A 16,751-nucleotide genomic window follows, 5' to 3' on the forward strand; every position below is an offset into this window, starting at 1 on the left:
CAGTGAGTCAGAGATGAGAACAGCTCCCTGAGACATATCAGTTTACAAGGAAGGAAGACAGACTGAAAAGGTGAGCACAGGTCAGTGTCAGCCTAGCCAGCTAGGAGGACTATCTCTCTCCCCATGCACAGAGGACCAAATGGGAGTTGCTCTAAAATTAAGCAGCGCAAGGAGGAACTGAGTGACTAGCTGGGTGAAGTCCTTGAAAGAAAGCCAAGGCTGGGTGGATACTGAGAAACTGCAGGTACGGATGGAGGCAGAATCTTCGGCATCTGAAGTCTGGGTATGGAGAGCCAGGGAAGCAGTTCCACAACATCAGAAGAGAGGTGAGCAAAGGCAGGAAGCCTTTTTCCCATGCTGAAGGTGAGGAAAGAAAGCAGGTGGAGGCAGATGAGTTTGGTGTGTCAGTAGGTACCACTATCGGTGAGAAGTCAATAGCACATCTTGACCAGGATCTGAGCTCTTTCGGTGTCTTTGGTTGTGGGGAAGACTAAGCGCGGAGCCCTAAACATGGAGGCGCATTCCTTTGAAATCACTAAGAATTTCATCCAAGGGGAGATGACAAGGAGTGGTTTGCAAAAAGTACCTACCTGACCTTTTTAACCTTGGCTGTTGTGGAACTGCAGACAGTCTAAGTCAAATATATAAAAACAGAGTTGTGAATGTATTTTTTTAAATGTCAATAGCTGCCACCATTGGGCTACTACTGGGGTACAGCAGGGTTGGGGAACCTATAGCCTTTCAGGTGTTGTTCTACTGCCACTCTCATCATCCCTCAGCATTGGACATGCTGGCCGGGGCTGATGGGAACTTGAGTCCAGCAGCATCTGGAGGGTCACTGCTTCCCTATCCCTGGGCGACAGGCAGCTGGGCATATGGGAAGCTGAAGTTTAGGTCCTGGCAGGATTGAGACCAGATTGGAATGAAGCACCAGGTAGAGAGGTGAAAGCTTGGTTGTAGAGATGGAGAAAATTAAAAAAATATATTTTTAATGACTTTTCCTGGTGTTTTCCCCCTGGGTCTGCACATCTTGCATTGGGTTAGTTCCACAGGAGAGTCAATTAACGAGAGGCTATGCTAAGACATCCATCCAAAGGGGAGGTGGAACATCAGTACAGGCAAGCAACAGACAGACAAGCACATGAGTATATAAGAAATTTAGCAGATTGTGAACGCTGTTGGTAATGTGTTGAATTTGCAGTGATGGCCACTGGCTGTAAATGGCTTTAAAAGGGGATTGGGCAAAAGCATGGAGAGGGGTGGGTCTTTCGGGGGCTGCAAGCCTTGGCAGCTAAATGGAGCCTCCACATTCCAAGGCAGTTTACCACTGAACACAATAGCAGAGCATGACTATTGACTTGAAGCCCTGCTTGTGGGCTTCCCAGAGGTATCTGGCTAGTCTCTGTGGGAAGCAGCATGCTGCAGATGTAGCCTGACCTTGTGGGGCTCTTATTATGTCCTTAAGATTAGCGATATCAGGATGAAAAGGTAGGCAGAGGTATCTTTTACAAGAGGATGGAGACATGTGGAAGACAAGGTCCCTAGGTCAAGATCCAGGCCTGATCTGGAAGCATTTGCAGCAATGTCACAGAAGGAACAATTTGGTTGCCTTGAGAATGAAGCCATGTTCGGTCATGGAAATGCAACATTTCTCCTTCTTCCTTTGATCTTCAAGGGACCCCAATGTGCAGACCAGAAGTCATTTGACTAATCCTGACACTGATCCATGTAGCCTGGAAGGCTGTCCTCCACATGATGTCTATTCAATACTAATGGGGTTAAAGTTCTCTGACCAATTTGCCTTCATAGACATCCCACTTAGGGATGGGTGAGAATTTCAGTTCAGCTTGCATTTAAAGCTGAACTTATCAAATCTGTACTTTCTGAAACAGCATGAGAACCGAATGCAGTCGTCCTTCAGCATTCACGCTTATTTGAATTTTGCAACCAAAATGTTCGGCAATCAAAATGTTGACAAAAATGCATATATTAAGGGAAAGTGTGCATAAAAAAGAATCCATGAGTTAAAATAACATGCAAAAGTGTATTATATGACAAGGAATGGCTTTCACAAATGTGTACATTAGTCAAAACTGCCTACAAAAATGTATTAGGAGAAATTTGCACTAAAATGCTGGTGAAATTTCATTTTTTTTAAAAAAAATCATAAATTGTTGCAGAAATGTGGAGACGCGGACTGGAAAAATGAGAAATAGAGAGAACTGAAATTGACAGATCTTTCCATCTCTAATGCCGTTGTCCCACGTACAAAATGTTGCACCTGCTATCTGCCTTGAAAGTGTATAAAATTATGCATGGCATTGAGAAAGTGGATAGAGAAAAGTTCTTCTCCCTCTCTCATAATACTAGAACTCGTGGACAATCAAAGAAGCTGAATGTTGGAAGATTCAGGACAGACAAAAGGAAGTACTTCTTTACTTTATCCCAAATCTCTCCACGTGCTTCCTAAACCACTCTGCTGTGCTGCCAATATTCTCTACCTTGTAAGCTAATGCTGTGAGTTTTTCTCCAGATCAGTTTCCTACGTGACCCTACATGGGATCAGTTTCAGCTTTTGAGGCCTGTGGATGTGGACAGGGTGCTTGTGGCTATCCATCTGGCTTCCTCCCCTCTTGACTCTTGCCCAACCTGGCTAATTAGAGGACGCCAGTGAGGGAGTGACCAAGTGATCACCCAGTACCATGATTTGTGTCCAGAAAAGCACTGGGAGCCTCTGGTTGTGGCCAGTGTGCATCACTCCCCTGCCTGTTTGTTCAGCTGATGGGAGGGTTGGCAGGACCAACAGGGGCTGAGTGGTCCTCATAACACAAGAGGTGATGTTGGCAAGCTGAATGTTGGAAGATTCAGGACAGACAAAAGGAAGTACTTCTTTACTCAGCGCATAGTCAAACTATGGAATTTGCTCCCACAAGACGCAGTAATGGCCACCAGCTTGGATGGCTTTAAAAGAAGATTAGACAAATTCATGGAGGACAGGGCTATCAATGGCTACTAGCCGTGATGGCTGTGCTCTGCCACCCTAGTCAGAGGCAGCATGCTTCTGAAAACCAGTTGCTGGAAGCCTTAGGAGGGGAGAGTGTTCTTGCACTCGGCTCCTGCTTGCGGGCTTCCCCCAGGCACCTGGTTGGCCGCTGTGAGAACAGGATGCTGGACTAGATGGGCCACTGGCCTGATCCAGCAGGCTCTTCTTATGTTCTTATGAGCGAAGAGGAAGAGTTCCTTCAAATGCAAATGGCAGGAACGGTGAGCTCAGTCCAAATGGGGATCACAGCAAAGGAGACAAAAGGTTAAATCCTGCCTCCCTGTCCACCACACCAGGGTCCCAATCTCCATGTGGGCCTCCCACACATACTATTTATCCTTTAAAAACCTTTGCTATTATTATGATTATTTTCTCCAAGGAGCTCAAGGCAGCGTACGTTGTTCTCCCCCTCCTCATTTAATCCCCATAACAACCCTGTGAGGTAGGTTAGGCTGAGAGGCAGTGACTGGCCCAAGATCACCCAGTGAGTTTCATGCCTGAGTTGGGGATTCAAACCCTGGTCTCCCAAGTCCTGGTCGAGCACTCTAACCACTACACCATGCTGGGTGTTTTGTGAATGACGTTTTATTAGTTTAGCTCTGCTGCATTTCCTGCCTCTCCTATGTCCTGGTGCTCAACAGTAGGGACCGGAATTCCCACTGGGGGCTGGTTCATTAGGGCGAGCAGCGTAGTCCCCCACCAACCTCAGTCTGCCATCAGCCACCTCCCACCTGATTACCTCCTTGCTTCCAACCAGTCAGGCTCTGCCTATCATTGGCTTTGGCTCCACCTATTGTGGATCTCCTTGCCTTTCTCCCTACCAGTCCCACTGAGAATCAGCCAGAATTTCCTTCGCCTGCCCTGTATTGTAATGCAGTGGCCACTGGCAGTGTCTCCAAGAGAACCATTGGCTGCCATTGCTCTCCACCCTTCCACATCACCAATTTCTTGTCATGCTGGTCTTCCAGTCTGTGAATGCTCCTAAACAGACAGGAGAGCGCTGTGCCCTACATCCAAAGCCCCATGTATCCAACCATACACCAGTAAATTGGCATTTGCACATATTACTAGGGGCTACCGCCCCTGTGCACTTTGCACATCGACCTCACCACCTAACCCCAGGAATGGCATTCCCAGGTACCCGTACCCTCCAGGCATTGCCACAAGGCCGCCACCACCACACTCATCTGATGCCGGCCTACCTCACTGCCACTCACGCTGGTCAGTCAGTCGCCTGCCCCCTTCACTCACACACTCGCTTGCCATACACCATCCTCACTCACTCGCTTCGTGCCTTGTCTGCCCAGCACCACCGCTTCTTGTCATGCTTTAATTTGCAGCGCCACCTGTCTGTGACCAAGCAAACTGCAGCATGATGACTTTTTACAGTTTTATGTATATAGGAGGATCAGAGATTCAGGAGACAAGTGATTCATATGGGCTGGCAAACATTTGAGGGTTGAAACAGGCAGGGCAAATTTAGGAACAATTATATCCTTCCTGGAAGTTACTACTGTGTAAGCTGAGAGCAAGACTGTGGCCACTGCTGCTTGTGTTCTTGGGAGACATAGGCACATAGGAAACTGCCTTATACCAAGCCAGACCATTGGCTAACTAGCTCAGTATTTTCTACACTGACTGGCAGCAGCTCTGCAGGGTTTCAGACGGGGGTCTCTCCCAGACTTACCTGGAGATGCCAGTGATTGAACCTGCGACCCTCTGCATGCAAAGCGGATGCTCTGCCACTGAACTACAGCCCTTCCTCAACACCCACGTGTTTTCCTGCCCTTAATTACATGGTAATCATGTCAGGGTTTGAACCACTGGCATGCAGTCATGAGAAAATCAGGGCTCATTTAGCCAAGGTGAGGGGGTGTGACCTGACCTCTGCTGAGAGTGGCAAAGGTATTTCAATTAGTCATGCTATCAGGAGATACAGTCTGAAGCTGGTGGTGTTCTGATTGCACAGGCAGGCTTTGAGGGTTGTGATCACTCCCCTTTCAGATTTTACTATCTAGAGCCACCCCCAGACATGTGGTGGCCACCCGCAAGTCACTTCACTACATAAAAGATGCTGTGTGTGGTCTGAAGGCACATGAGGCTACCACCTTGCTGAAGCTAAGGAGGCGCAGAGCTTGGAAAAGTTACTTTTTTAAAACTACAACTCCCATCAGCCCCAGCCAGCATGACCACTGGATTGGGCTGATGGCAGTTGTAGTTCAAAAAAGTAACTTTTCCAAGCTCTGCAGGATTGAGTCTGGCCAAACACATGAATGCTGCCTTGGGATCCACAATGGAAGATATCATGATGGGAATAAAATGTAAAATGGCTTTCTTCTGGCCTTAAAGCAGTTGTGAATCTTTCAAGAGAGGGCCATGGCTAAGGAAAAGCCATAGCTCAGTGACACTGCATGCAGAAGGTCCCCATTTCAACCTCTGCTAGCATCTCACAGGTAGATCTGTGAAATATTCCCTGCCTCAGACCCTGGAGAGAGACTGCCAGTTGGTGAACACAATACTGAGCAAAATGGACCAGTGGACTGCCTCGGTATACTGCAACTACCTACCTATTTAAGGCAGTCCTTTATTCAGAAGTATGAGGACTAGAATCTTGCTTCGCTTTTAGGGGAAGGGCCATAGCTGACTGGCAAGAGCACCTTCTTTGCATGCAGGTTAAATCTCCAGGTAGGGCTGGACAGACCGATGGTATAATGGTATACACTGGTATGAGTCAGTATAAGTCAATGCCTTTAGGTAACCTGTTACGGGGGATCTTGATGGAACAGTGAGTCATGTGATATGAATGAATGAGCAGCACTTGATAGGACTGGTGTCACAAATTCTCATGGCTGGGCATCTGCTCAGGCCCAGACCTAGCACAGCTGCCTGAAGTCACTGGGGCGTCTCTAATTTCCCACTGGGAAAGCTGCTTGGTAGCAGTGAAGGTTGCTAAATGCAAGGGAGTTGAACATGGGAACCTCTGATGGGGAGGATGGTCCACTAGGGCACACAGGGCGCTGCCCCACCAAACTCGGTCTGCCTTCAGCCAGTCCCCGCCTGCCTGCCTGTCTTCTCTCTTACATCCACTCCAAGGGGTGGTGCTTCCTATCAGCTTCCTCCTCCTTAGTCTCCGTGTGGCCCTTGTAGAGCTCAGCAGGGAGAAAGGGATGGGGACAAAATTTAGAATTAGTTGGCTCTGCCTGTCATTGGCTCTGGCGCCACCTACTTTTGAGCTCCCTGCCGTCCACCCCACTGGACCTCTGGGGTGATCTCCCATGTTCTGGTGGGTTCAGCAGCAGTGGAGGCACCTGTCTCTTACGCTCGTTTGTAGCCCTCCAGGTGACACCTAGAAGAGGGTAAAACAATTGTGAGAGGCACACTCCACTGATGTCCACCAAGAAATGGGACACCAGCCCAGAGCCTCTACAGCAGCCTTCCCCAAACTGCTGCCCTCCAAGTGTTTTGGACTACAAATTCCATCACCCAATGGTCAGGGATGATGGGAGTTTTCATCTAAAACATCCAGAAGGTCACCAAGTTTGGGAAGGCTGCTCTATATCTGTAGCTTGGGTAGAGAGTTTGTGGCCTTCAAGATGTTGCTGGACCACAACTCCCATCATTCACTATGCTGGCTGGGACTGATGGGAGTTGGGAGTCCAACAACACCTGGGGGCCACAGATTTCCCCTCTCTTCTCTATTATGGACTGGAAACAAAGCCCTGTGAGGAGAGATGGAAAGAACCGGGCACGTTTAGCCTGGAGAAGAGAAGACTGAGGGGAGATATGACAGCACTCTTCAAGTATTTGAAAGTTTGTCACACAGAGGAGGGCCAGGATCTCTTCTCGATCATCCCAGAGTGCAGGACACAGAACAATGGGCTCAAGTTGCAGGAAGCCAGATTTTGGCTGAACTTCAGAAAAAACTTCCTGACTGTTAGAGCAGTTCAGCAATGGAACCAATGACCTAGGGAGGTGGTGGGCTCTCCAATACTGGAGGGCTTCAAGAGGCAGCTGGATAGTCATCTGTTGCTTTAATTTGTATTCCTGCATTGGGCAGGGAGTTGGACTCGATGGCCTTATATGCCCCTTCCAACTCTACTATTCTATTATTCTGCTGTATATAAGCTAGATGCTCTTGGAGGTCACCGATTCATAGGGTCACCATAATTCGTAATCGACTTGAAGGCACATAACAACAACAACAATATAAGCTAATGCCGGAAGTGCAAGGCAAATACTTTACCTGAATTCCTGCTATGCCAGTATTTGGTTGCAAAAAGAGGTGCTGACAAATAGGACCTACAATGGTGGTAGGGGGAGATGGGGATGGATATCCATATTAGTACTCAGATTATGGGGGGAAGGGAGGGGGATCCTAAATGAAGTCCACAAGCCCTATCTTAACTCTTCCCAATTTTGGACAGATCATGTCCCTCACCCCAGCCTTCCAAAAGCAGTGGCTTGCCTTGTTCTTAGGAGACATTTCCTCCCCCCCCAAAAAAAATCTCCCTGTTCTCTTAAAGTTTCTCCTATAATGTCAGCTTCTTTTTCTACATCTATTCTTCCTTCTCACACACACATCATCCCAACTGCTGGATGTAAAAGGTAAAGGTAAAGGTATCCCTGCACTTACAGTGCGAGTCGTTTCTGACTCTTAGGGTGACGTCTTGCGATGTTTACTAGGCAGACCGTATATATGGGGTGGGATTGCCAGTTCCTTCCCTGGCCTTTCTTTACCCCCCAGCGTATGCCGGGCACTCATTTTATGGATGGATGGAAGGCTGAGTGGACCTCGACCCCTTGTACCGGAGATTCGACTTCCTCCTTCCGTTGGAATCGAACTCCGGCCGTGAGCAGAGCTTCGGCTGCATTACCGCCGCTTACCACTCTGCGCCATGGAGGGTCTATGCACCAGCAAATATCAGCTGTTGTCCTCTCTTTGACTTATCCAACCACAACAATGTGGTCCAGCAACAAGGCAAATCTGTCATTTTCACCTTCTAACACTCTGCACGTTGAGGCAAGGGCCAAGTAAGAGGGATGCAGGAGATCCACTGTGCTAGCCCATACATGTCTACTTAATGTTGATTTCAATGGGCCTTACTCACAGGTAAGTGTGTAAAGGATTGTATCTCCAATCACCTATTAAAATAGGCACCAGGGTTCTGGATTTAATTGGAGCCAAGAGGCTAGAGGTTGAGGCGTTCCCACATCACTTGTCCACGTCACGCACACATTTTATTTTTATTTATTTAATTTATATCCCACCTTTCCCCCCAGAAAGAGTCCAGGGAGGCAAACAAAAACACTAAAAGAACTTTAAAACATCTTAAAAACAAAAGATTCTACAACATATTAAAACAAAACATCTTTAAACAAACAATAACTTTAAAACCATCTTAAAAATCAATTCCAGCACAGATGCAGACTGGGATAAGGTCTCTACTTAAAAGGCGTGTTGAAAGAGGAAGGTCTTCAGTAGGCGCCGAAAAGAGAACAGAGATGGCGCCTCTCTAGCATTTAAGGGGAGGGAATGCCACAGGATAGATGTCACAACACTAGTGGTCCGCTCCCTATGTTGTGCAGAATGGACCTCCTGATAAGATAGCATCTTCATGAGGCCGTCACCTGCAGAGGGCAGTGATCGACTCAATGCACCAACATCTGTTATAGTAGGAAATACAGGTACTGTACCTGTATTTTCCTGAAATGAGACAAATAGCTTAAGGGTTGGGTGGGGGAGATTAGACTGGGAAGACTAAGCGGAGTGGGAAGAGTTGAAAGTCCTGCCTTCCAGTGCCACTTCACATTCAGAGCCTCCTATAGCTGTTTAAACGTTTTTAAAAATCACGATATCTGATAATTAATCTCTTATCCTGTGTCAGCGTTCATAAACCTGGTGTCCTTCAGATGTTTTGCACTATAATTCCTATCATCCCCAGTTGCTGGCTAGGGCTGATGGGAGTTGTAGCACAAAACATATGGAGGGCATCAGGGTAGTGAAAGCTGTCCTGTGTCCCAAAAGGAGCTTTCTAACTTGCCAGGACTCCTCCGATTACATCTGTGCTATAGATCACTTCTTCAGTGGTCCATTTTTGACACTGGAGTCCAATTACTTATTGTCTTTGGGACTTTATCAGTACATTCAAGTAGAAAGGAAGCGATCCAGCGGTCAGAACACAAATCCACAGACAAGAATGGAAGAGCTGTTCAAAACTGGCTCTATGAAATACATCCAGAAGCATCTGTGGTCATGGTTGTGCCTGCAATTATGTGGGAATATAATGTGTGGACTGGCCCATCCATGGACACACCTGCAGTGACCCAGCAGCAGTTTCTGCACTCATGTTTTTTTTCCAGCTACGCCAAACCCAGAAACCCAGCTATAGCCGTGGGTGGATGGGTTCACCGATTACATTCTCCATTTTCTTTCACATATTACTCATCATGGCTAATCACTGTTTTGTCAGTGAAGGCCTGGCTGTTCTCACATTCCTGGTTTTACAGCATGATTGGGAGAATGCCTCACTGCTGTGGAGTCTGAAAATTGACCAAAAGTTAAGATGGAAATTAGTGTCTCCCCCCCCCCCCCCGGTTAAGCTGATCGAGGGGGAGGAAAGGTGCTAAGGCTCAGATCTACCTGGAAGCTTTTACTCAACAGCCCAGAGGTGTTACGGCCACATGTGGTGACAAAATGGCAAAAGAAGGGTGCTCAGTACATGCTCAGAGGTCATGCTTTTGTCTTGGGACAATGGAACTATGAATCAAAAGATAAGCAAAGCAAGGTTTGGCTGTCCTGTCTGTGATCTCTGGGATTTTGAGTCTCATTTACACAGTTTCTCCACCAATTTGGAAAAAAAAGGTGGGTTTGTCCATTCAGATCAACCACTGTGTCTGCAGACTCACTGTGTGGTGTTGTACAAATTATTGTCTTTCAGTCTTGTGGTGGCATATCTGTGAAAGTGAGGGCCAAACAGCTTTTAGACATTAAGACATGTGATCAAATTTGCTCATTTGGTGTACCGCCCCTTGAAATAGGTGTAAGTTCAGGCGAGACAGAATGCCTTTCCTGGATATTTTTGTTTCTTAATATAATGTTATTTGCTATTTAATTTAATTGTTTGTACAATGTATTGCTTATTGATGTATTGCTTTATTGATGTATTGCCTTGTGGATGTATTTTTATATTTGTGTTTACTTTTTCTGTAAGCCGCCTTGAGGGCCTTTTGGCCGAAAGGCGGGGTACAAATAAACATTAACATAACATTATTATTATTATTATTATTATTACTACTACTACTACTACATTTGTATACCACCCCATAGCCGAAGCTCTCTGGGCGGTTTACAACAATTAAAACATTAAAAACAAATACAAAATACAAACACAGCATGTTCACATTAGCCATGCCACATCACAGGGTCTACATGTATTTGCTGAAAGATGGACTCCACTGAACAAAACCTGGTAACAATTATTGCCCACAACAGCAATGGAATAACAGCAGCCTTCCTGATGAAAAGCTGTCCTAAATGTTAGGCTGCCAGAAGCTGGAATCGATGAGAGTATTCTGTTGCTACACACTGGGTGCTGACCTTAAAAAGAAGGGCACCACTTTACTCTAAAGGTGTTCTTTGTTGAAAGAGCTATGTGCAACATTACCTGCATCCCAGAACGAACTCACTGACTTTCTGATGACTTCTGGTTCATGAGAACTCCAGGTTGAATTTACAGGCATTGCATTCTACGATATCTGCCAGATCTCCTGGGGAGGGCCTTCTTGTGATTCCACCAACGGGTTATACAGTGACATAGGACACAGCCTTCTCAATGGTAGCATCCTACCTGGACAATTCCCTCTTCCAAGAGGTGAGATTGTCATCCTCAGTACTGAGTCTTTGGCATCATTCAAATACACATTTGTTCCACACCAGGCTTTTCTGACAGATGGAGGTGTTCAAGGTGAATGTAAGAACATAAGAAGAGTCCTGCTGGATCAAGCCCATCTAGTCCAGCATCCTGTTCTCACAGCAGCCAACCAGATGCCCAAGGGAAGCCCACAAGCAGGACCTGAGTGCAAGAGCACTCTTCCCTCCCTGCGGCTTCTGACAACTGGTTTTCAGAAGCATACTGCCTCTGACCATGGAGACAGAGCATAGCTAATGTGGCTAGTATCCATTTATTGCCTTATCCTCCATGAATTTATCTACTCCTCTTTTAAAGTCCTCCAAGTTGGTGGCCATCAGTGCTTCTTGTGAGAGCAAATTCCATAGTTTAACTATGCATTGTGTGAAGAAGTTATTTCTTCTATTCTGAATTTGCCAACATGCAGCTTCATTGGATGTCCACAAATTCTAGTGTGAGAAGAGAAAGTCTTCTCTATGCACATTCTCCATGCCATGGCATAATTTCAATAATTTTCTTCTTTCAGTTCTATATGCTTTTCTAAGGCTCAGATTAATTCTACTGGTCCAACTTACCCAGATCCCAAAGTGTATGGAATCTCTTTCTGTTTGGGGAGGGGGAAGACATATGATCCAGGGGGAAAGAGAAAGAAGTGGCCAGAGAGAGTGATGCCAATGGCACTCACTGAAAAATCCACAGACCTACAAAGGTTAGTCAACTCTTGTCTTCATCTCAGCTGGTTTCGTACTCTTCGCAGAGTTTATATAGGAGGAAGCAGGAGATGATTGGTTCCTCCTGATCACCTGAACTCCTGGCTAAGATAGTTCTGCTCAGAGATTTCTGCCAGCTGGCTTAAATGGCATCGTTTCTCACTTTGGCCAGCAGTCCTAGTGGCACCATGAATCTGGGCCCTGATTCCCAGGGCTGCTGGTTTCAGACCCATGGCAGTTGACATCTTCTCACAAGAAAGGGAAGGGATATGCATGTGCGCTAGATCCGGAGAGTGGTGACAAGATCTAGGGCCTTCTCAGTGGTGGCCCCCGAACTATGGAATGGTCTCCCCGAGGAGGTGCGCCTGGCGCCGACACTATCATCTTTTCAGCGCCAGGTTAAAACCTTTCTCTTCTCTGAGGCATTTTAATTCCTGTTAATTCTAAATTATTATATTTTGATTTTAGACTGTACAGTTTTTTGTACAGTTTTGTATTGTGATATACTGTATTGTGTTATTTTTATTGTATTTTTAATGTTCACCGCCCAGAGAGCTGTTGCTAGTCGGGCGGTATATAAGCTTAATAAAATAAAATAATAAATAAATAAATAAAAGTTCTCCCCCAAATGTAATGCTTGAAATGATTTTAGCATGTTTTCTCTCTCTTTCTGAACCAAAGTGATTCAGGAAAAGGGATAGTGTGAAACGAACAAATCCTTCAACACTAGCAGGCGAGATTTACAATATTATCAAGCTTAATTAGCATTAGTGTCGCTCTCCTAAGGTGCTCAGTATAGCTTTCTTGTGCTAAACTTTTTAATCTGGCATTAGGAAGAATGGCTTTTAAAATTACATTATGAAACAATAATTAGTTTCAAGGCAAGACTCTAGCGATTTATCCCAAATCTCTCCACGTGCTTCCTAAACCACTCTGCTGTGCTGCCAATATTCTCTACCTTGTAAGCTAATGCTGTGAGTTTTTCTCCAGATCAGTTTCCTACGTAACCCTACATGGGATCAGTTTCAGCTTTTGAGGCCTGTGGATGTGGACAGGGTGCTTGTGGCTATCCATCTGGCTTCCTCCCCTCTTGACTCTTGCCCAACCTGGCTAATTAGAGGACGCCAGTGAGGGAGTGACCAAGTGATCACCCAGTACCATGATTTGTGTCCAGAAAAGCACTGGGAGCCACTGGTTGTGACCAGTGCACATCACTCCCCTGCCTGTTTGTTCAGCTGATGGGAGGGTTGGCAGGACCAACAGGGGCTGAGTGGTCCTCATAACACAAGAGGTGATGTTGGCAAGAGGCTGTACAAGGGTTGGGGAACTTTTGGCCTTCCAGATGTTGCTGCACTACAACTCCCATCTTCCCTAATAATTGGCTGTGTCACCTGGGACTGATGGTAATTGGACTCCAACAACATCTGCAGAGCCAAAGGTTCCTCACCCCTGGGCTATCCCATGGCACATTGAGACTCTGGGGGCTTTGTCCAAGCATTCAGCTGGGCAGCTTTCCAAACTGGAAAACAAAGAAGTGACAGAGTCAACATACCCTTAGGTTCAGATCTTGCCATCTATTATTATTGTTGTAGTTGTTATTTCAGCCCCTTTAGGCTTGGGTGTATCTTTTAACTGTTTTCCAAAGGGCATCCCACCAACTTGGATGGCTTTAAAATAGGATTAGACAAATTCATGGATAAAGCTGTCAGTGGCTACTAGCCATGATGGCTATGCTCACCCTCCACAGTCGGAGGCAGTATGCTTCCAAATACCAGTTGATGGAACTGCAGGAGTGAATGCTCCTGTGCTCATGTCCTGCTTGGGTGCTTTCCATTGGGGCTTCCGGCTGGCCAGTGTCAGAACAGGATGTTGGACTAGATGGGCCATTGGCCTGATCCAGCAGGCTCCTCTTCTGTTTTTATGACTGTGTAAATGCTTGTTATCCGTTTGATTTGTAGCACTAAAAGTAATGCATCTATCTCCTATGAACATCAAACAGGGTGCCAAATCCAGCGTAATTTCCAATGCCTTGATAATTACTCCAAAGGCCTCAGGAGCAGATAATTTCAAAGCCATTTTTGCTAATTAAGTAATGAGTAAGTTTTTTTGAGAGACGCCAATAGCAAAGTGATTATTCTAATTCCTACATTTTCAAATGGTACTTTCCTTTAGTACTGACGTGGTGCTGTGCTATGCGTCTGTTTTTACTGTGATTCAGGAGCCCCCAGAGAATGCTTCCCAGGATGATTTACTGCTGTTAATGTAGTAAATATGCCTGAAGATATTATTTACCTTTATTTCTGTCCTGCCTTTTGATCCAGAAGGATCCTCCAGGCAGCTTACAAAATTAATAAAATATAATTGCATTATTGATGCTTCTACCTCCACTGATGCTTAATGTTCCTTGGGAGCAGCATCTCCCTCCCCTGCCTCCAGTTCTCATTAGGACTTTGGAGTAGATTTCAGCCTAGCACATTCCACACCTGCAGCCACTGAGAGGCCCATGGCCAGGTGACGTGCTTCTTATTTCTTTCAACTTATTTTATTTCTCCCACACTGACAAAGGAGACCACAGTCTTTTCAGCCATCACTGTCCCAGGATGCTGATCCCTCCCCTTTTTGGGGTCTGTTAACTTCCTCCCTTCTCCCACCCCCAAAATAGGAGGGTGCTGTTTGCAGGGGCATGTCCCTCCTCCTAGGGTTGCCAGGCTCAGGGCCTGAGACTGATCCTGTATCTTTAGGAGAAGAGAAAGTCAGCCAAGTGCAGGTGTTCTTGCAATGCTGTAATGGGAAAAACCACAAGGTGGAATTCTCCCTTTCCCCTGCACTACTTTTAAAGATACAGAAGACCTCTTGGAGGCTGGGCCTGGCAACCAAGAGGTCTTCTGTATCTTTCAAAGTTGTGGAGGGAGAAGGGAGAATTCCACCTTGTGGTTTTTCCCATTACAGGGTTGCAAGAACACCTGTACATGGCTGACTTTCTCTTCTCCTAAAGATACAGGATCAGTCTCAGGCCATGGACCTGGCAACCCTACTGGTAGAGCATCTGCTTTGCATGCAGAAGGTCCCAGGTATAACCCCTGGCATTGCTAGATAAGGCTGGGAATGTCTCCTGACTGAAAACCTAGAGAGCCACTGCTGGTCAGTGCAGACAGTACTGAGGTAGATGGACTGACTCTGTATAAGGCAGCTTCCTATGTCCTGGTGTGGTGGCCGCAGTGATCCGCAGTAACACCAGCATCAGGAGGGCATCCATCACAACAACCACTCGCTTAAAGCTTATCTTGGGTTGCCTGGGCATACAAAGTTCAGTTCCTGATTCAAACTGCTCATGATGCTCTTAGTCGAAGAAGGAAACAGGAGCTAGGAAGACAAACACAATCAGAGATCATTCTTACAGAGCAGACGCCCCTCATATCAAGAGGCAGAGGTGCCACTTTCTAATTCACCCAAGCATGTTTATCCAAAGATAACCTAGCCTGATTGCACAAAATGACTCTAATCAGCGATCACAAGCAAATGTGCCTTATCAAGAGCGGTACTATCATACTGATAATGCATGTTAACCCTTTGTCAAATGTGTGCTTTCATGTTAGGAGGAATATCTTAGGCACAGTATTTCCGTTTAGCAAAGGCCCACTGGAAGTTTGCAGAGACAATGAAAGAAGAAGGGATGGTTGCCAAACATGAAAACGTGTGATGATTCTTCCCATGGATCTGTAGATAGCTCTACCAAAAGATAACTAACAAGTTTCTGCACACGCCTGCAGCCAGGGCCGGCTCCAGGCATGCCAGGGCCCTTGGACATCAGGTTGCCCTGGGCCCTGGTGTGTGCGTGAGAGCGTGAGCGGCTCACATGCGCCCCCACGCCCCCACCTACCTTTCTCCTGTCTTTTACCATTGCCCTTAATGAAGATGGTGGCCACGGTTTCCCTAAGGGGATGAAGCCTCCGCCGCCATCTTTGTTGATGGCACATGTGCGTGCTATGCGCGCGCATCTCTGCCATCAACTAAGATGGCAGCCGCGGCTTCAGTACCTTAGGGCACCCTTTCCCAACCAGTGTGCCTCCAGATGTTGTTGGACCACAACTCCCATCTTTCCTGGCCATTGGCAGTGCTGGCTGAGGCTGATGGGAGTTGTGGTCCAACAACATCTGGAGGCACACTGGTTGGGAAAGGCTGCCTTAGGGAAACCACGACCGCCATCTTCATTAAGGGCAATGGTAAAAGACAGGAGACAGGTAGGTGAGGCAATGGAATGGCGGGCAGGCGGATGGTACCGCAGATCGCGGATCGCGGAAGGGGAACAGAGGGCCACTCAGGGGCCCCTCAGGGGCTCCTGTAGTTCCGGGGCCCTTGGGCCAGTGCCCCACCTGGCCGCCCTTTAGAACCGGCCCTGCTTGCAGCCTAGTTCTCAGAAACAGAAGATAAAGTGGTAAACCTGTGTCTAGACTGAACCACTTCAGACAAAGTGTGGGCTTACACGATGGAACTCTCTTCTACAAAAAAGATCTGCATAGAGAAGAACAGTAGTATTTCAGGTTCTCTGTGGCTTCTCATATTCTTTGTGCAGTTTTTTTTTTTTAAATGGAAGAACATTCAACCATTACAGCCCCCATGAAAGTCTGAAGTGGTACAACCCAGACACAGGCTTACTACTCCATCTGCAGCAACCTTGCTGAAGCTGAGCTAGCATAGGTGTGGACAATGCTTAGATGGGAGACTGAACGAATTAACGTAACAGATTAACGAATTAACGTAACGTAACAGATTCAATGCTTATGAGCAAAGTGCAGACAAACATATAAAAATGCTGATGCACTGTGTTTTGAAATTTCTGTTTCATTCAAGGCAATCCAGCCTCTCTGGATATTTCTGAAAAGGAAATCCTAGGTATTGTTCCAAATTCTAAGGAGGTCTGGACAAGATAAACTTTAGTTGTTCTAGCTGGTTACTACATTTACAGAGAGCTAGCCCTATCATTAGGCAAAGTGAGATGACTGCCTCAGGCAGCACATGCAATGTACCTTGTGACCCCTGCCTCCCACAAGTGAGCCGGTTGCCCTCACGATGCTGTCTCAGCGTTGAAGT

The 16,751-nt window shown here is 46.5% G+C and overlaps 1 protein-coding gene across 1 annotated transcript in view; it reads left to right on the forward strand.

Annotated features, from left to right (window-relative positions):
* Window positions 1-237: 237 nt before the first annotated feature.
* The window catches only part of ACSL4 (acyl-CoA synthetase long chain family member 4), a 102,783-nt gene continuing 86,269 nt past the window's right edge, over window positions 238-16,751 (forward strand). The window contains exon 1 of the mRNA XM_061598142.1: window positions 238-326. The gene's annotated coding sequence lies outside the window, so the exon portion shown is untranslated. The remainder of the gene's footprint in view (window positions 327-16,751) is intronic.

This window comes from Rhineura floridana, chromosome 16, assembly GCF_030035675.1.
Source record: "Rhineura floridana isolate rRhiFlo1 chromosome 16, rRhiFlo1.hap2, whole genome shotgun sequence".
NCBI lineage: Eukaryota > Metazoa > Chordata > Lepidosauria > Squamata > Rhineuridae > Rhineura > Rhineura floridana.